The sequence below is a fragment of the Dipodomys merriami genome, unplaced genomic scaffold (assembly GCF_024711535.1).
Source record: "Dipodomys merriami isolate MVZ:Mamm:240054 unplaced genomic scaffold, mDipMer1.0.p SCAF_45, whole genome shotgun sequence".
Classification (NCBI taxonomy): domain Eukaryota; kingdom Metazoa; phylum Chordata; class Mammalia; order Rodentia; family Heteromyidae; genus Dipodomys; species Dipodomys merriami.
Window position 1 is genome coordinate 1,991,033 of NW_027206013.1, and position 4,490 is coordinate 1,995,522.

General features: G+C 47.7%; 1 pseudogene; it reads left to right on the forward strand.

Moving 5' to 3' along the window:
- The first annotated feature begins 1,551 nt into the window (after positions 1–1,551).
- On the forward strand, positions 1,552–3,727 carry LOC138808242 (DNA polymerase delta subunit 2-like; annotated as a pseudogene).
- Positions 3,728–4,490: the final 763 nt, after the last annotated feature.

The following is a 4,490-nucleotide window of genomic DNA, read 5'->3' on the forward strand; positions in this document are numbered from 1 at the left end:
AGATACTCAGTTTAAATATACTGAGTTTATTCTCTATGTGTGTGTGTGTGTGTCTCTCTCTCTCTGTGTCTCTCTTTCTCTGTGCCAGTCATGCTTGAACTCAGGACCTGGGTGCTGTTCTTGAGCCTTTTATGCTCAAGGCAGTACTCTACCACTTGAGCCACAGGCCCACTTCCAGCTTTTTGGTAATTAATTGGAGATAAGAATCTCACAGACTTTCTTGCCTAGGCTGGCTTTGAACCATGATCCTCAGATCTCAAGCCTTCTGAGTAGCTAGGATTACCCAGCCCCTGGCTTTCTTAAATATTTATCATCTCAATTCTTAGAAAGGGCTTTTTTTCTTGAATCCCAGCAAGCAGAAGTCTTAGTTCACATTTGCTTGTTCTTTCTTCCTTAGTAACAAACTATTATTGGTCTAAATGTTCTCTCTCCCTTCCCCGCCCCCCCCCCCCCCCCACCTAAGTGAATCACTTGTGTGACTCAATACAAAGAAGTCATGAAAGCAATTTCCCAGAAAGGATTCTGACAAAAGCTATCTTTTTACTCTTAATAAAAGGGATACAAACCCACTGGGTGCTGTTGGGTCACACCTGCAATCTTAGCTACTAGGAAGCTGAGATCTGAGAATCACAGTTCAAAGCCAGCCCAGCCTCTTCTCTTCAGTTAATCACCAAAAAGCCAGAAGTGGAGCTGTGGCTCATTTGATAGGGTACTAGCCTTGAGTGAAAAAGCTCAGTGACAGTGCCCTGAGTTCAAGCTCCAGAACCAGCACAAAAAAAAGAAAGAAAAAGGGACACAATGCCAGGCACCTGTGGCTATGCCTGTAATCCTAACTCCTATAATCCTAGCTACTCCAAAGGCTGAGATCTGAGGGTTATAGTTCAAAGCCACACAAGCTTTAGATGACTGTCAGGTAAGAAAGTCCATGAGGGACTGGGAAGGTGGCTCAGTGGTAGAGCGCTTGCCTTGCATGCCTGAGGCCCTGGGTTCAATTCCTCAGCACCACATAAGCAAAAAGAAAAAAGCCAGAAGTGGCGCTGTGGCTCAAGTGGTAGAGCGCTAGCCTTGAGTTGAAGAGCTGAGGGACAGTGCCCAGGCCCAGAGTTCAGGCCCCACAACCGGACCCAAAAAAAAAAAAGAAAGTCCATGAGATGTTTACCTCCAATTAACCACCAAAGAGCAAAGATTCAAGTGGTAGAGAGCCATGAATGAAAAATCCAAGTGAAATGGATTTCACTTGGATTGCTGTTTTTTTCTTTTTGTCTTTCTGTTTGTTCATTTATATGTCTTTGAGAGGGTAAGGGGAGGCACAGAAATGGAGGGACAAAGGGTGAACAAATGCAACAGTAGTACTTACCTGATACTATGTTGAAAATGAACTACACAATTTGTAGGTGGAAACAGGAGGAGAGAACTGGTAGAGAGTGAGGAAGGGGTGACGTTGTACAAAACAAAATGCACTTATTACCTGACTTAGGTAACTAATGCCTCCGTACATCACTTTTATAATATCAATAAAAATTGAAAAAATCTTTAAAGCTCAGGGATTCTATGTTGGTAATAAAAGTCTGAACTGGAAAGAGAGAGAGAGGGAGACAGAGAGAGAGAGAGAGAGAGAGAGAAAGAACCAAGTGAGAGTTTAAGGCCCTGAGTTTAAGCTCTAGTGCTGGCACGCACGTGCATGTGTGTGTGTGTGTGTGTGTGTGTGTGTGAGTAGCTAAGATTACAGGTGTGAGCCGCTGCCCCAGTTTGATCTTAATCTCAGGAAAGTAAGACTCTGACTTCAGTCCTGACAAACTTTTGTCACTGAAAATTCAGCACAAGGACCCTAGGTGATCTCCAGATTTAAACAAAACAAAGTCTTCATTTTCAGAAGGAAGGATGTTCAGAAAGAACTGTTTTTGGATGGATAGGAAATGAAAACGTGGAAACAGGCTAGGAGTTGTGGTTCACAACTGTAATCCTAGCACTTTGGGGACTAAGGAAGTAAAATCTGACATTGAGGCCAGTTCCTAAACTACACAGTAAGTCCCTGTTCCAAAACAGAAAAATGTGGAAACAGGGATCTGAATGGGGAAAAGCATGTTAATGATTTCTTTGTTTATGATTTCTTTTTTGTTTGTGTGGATACTTGGGGTTGAACTCAGGACCTCATGCTCTCCCTTAGCGCTTTTTATTTTTTGGAGGGTCCAGTCGTGGGGCCTGAACTCTGGGCCTGGGCACTGTCCCTCAGCTCTTCAGCTCAAGGCTAGTGCTCTACCACTTGAGCCACAGCACCACTTCCGGCTTTTTTCTTTTTGCTTATGTGGTGCTGAAAAATCGAACCCAGGGCCTCAGGCATGCAAGACAAGCGCTCTACAACTGAGCCACCTTCCCAGCCCCTCCCTTGGTTTTTTTTTAATCAAGGCTGGCACTCTACCACTTGATCCATACCAAATCCATACCTCTACTTTGCTGGTTATGCTGATCTCTTCCACAGTCACTTGCACCCCCCCCCCCACTTGACACAGACAGGTTTGTGCTGCTGGTGTCTGGGCTGGGCTTAGGTTGGGGTGGTGGTGAGAGCCTGCTGGGCACCCAACTGATGGTTGACATGGTGACAGGGCAGCTCAGAGAAGAAAGGGAGCAGTGCAGTGCCGCCCACATCTTCCAGGTCATTCTCACCTGCAACCTCTTCAGCCACAGCACCCAGAGCAGAGATTCTATCAACAAGGCCAAAGTACCTCACCAAGGAAACTCAGGCAGGCTGGGAAGGTGGCTCAGTGGTAAAGCGCTTGCCTTGCATGCTTGAGTCCCTGGGTTCGATTCTTCAGCAAAAAACAAGCCGGAAGTGGTGATGTGGCTCAAGTGGTAGAGCGCTATCCTTGACCTGAAGAGCTGAGGAGCAGCGCCCAGGCTCAGAGTACAGGCCCACGACTGGACCCAAAATAAAAACCAAAACAAAATCCTCTTTTGGGCTGGGGAGGTGGCTCAGTGGTAGAGCACTTGCCTTGCATGCTCGAGGCCCTGGGTTCGATTCCTCAGCACCACATAAGAAAAAAAAAGCTGGAAGTGGCACTGTGGCTCGTGGTAGAGTGCTAGCCTTGAGCTGAAGAGCTGAGGGACAGTGCCCAGGCCCAGAGTTCAGGCCCCACGACAGGACCAAAAAAAAAGGAAACTCAGGCAGCCAGCATGGAGGCAGTCAAAATGCTAGATGAGATCCTCCTGCAGCGTAACACCTCAGTGCCCGTGGATGTGATGCCAGTGGCTCCTGCATGCTCCCACTGGCCACTGCCTACTCCACCCTCCAGCTGGTCACCCACCCCTACCTGGCCATCATTGATGGAATCAGGTTTGTGGGGACATCAGGACAATGTGAGTGACATTTACTGATACAGCAGCATGGAGGACCATTTGGAGATCCTAGAGTAGACCTTGAGGGTCCGACACATTAGCCCTACATTTAAGATAGGCTGTTATCCCTTCTATAAAACCAACCCCTTCATCTTTGCTGAGTGCCCTCACATCCAATTCTGTGACAACACTCCCAGATTTGGCTCCAAAATTATCCAAGGCCCTGAGAGCCAGATGGTGCTGCTGGTGCTGCTGGTTCCTGACTTCAACACCATGCCGGTTGACTTCAACTGCCTGCCTGATGAATCTGCACAGCCTAGACTGCCAACCCATCGGCTTTGTGGGCATAGGAGTAGAGGATGATGACCTGGGAGGCTGGGAGTTGGGCTCCTAACTTGGGCAGCTGGACCAGACATCTGCCCTTCAAATATGAGCCTTGTAAATAAAGCATGAATGCTTGCTTGAAGAACTCAGGGACAGCACACAGGCCCAGAATTCAAGCCCCACGACAAAAAAAGAAAGAGAGAGAGAGAGAGAGAGAGAGAGAGAGAGAGAGAGAGAGAGAGAGAGAGAGAGAGAGAGAGAGAGAGAGAGAGAAATGAAGGAAGTCAGGAAGGAAGGAAGGAAGTAATTCCATAAGACTGGGCTGGCCTTGAACTTTGATTCTCAGATCTCAGCCTCTTGAATAGCTAGGATTATAGACCTGAGCCACCAGTGCCCTGGCTCTGGACTTTCTTGCCCAGGCTGGCCTTTGAACCTTGATCCTCAGATCTCAGACCTGAACAGCTTAAGGATTACAAGCATGTGCCACCAGCATCCAGCTTGTTCATGATTGTTAAATCTTTTTCTTGGGGGGGGGGGGGGGGTCCAGTCATGGAGCCTGAACTCTGGGCCTGGGTGCTGTCCCTCAGCTCTTAAGCTCAAGGCTAGCACTCTACCACTTGAGCCACAGCACCACTTCTGGCTTTTTTCTTTTTGCTTATATGGTGCTGAGGAATCAAACCCAGGGCCTCATGCATGCAAGGCAAACACTCTACCACTGAGCCACCTTCCTAGCCCCTGTTAAATCTTTTTTGTTTGTTCTATTTTGTTTTTTTGGTCAGTCATGGGGCTTGAACTCTGGGCCTGGGCGCTGTCCCTCAGCTGGGGCTTGAATT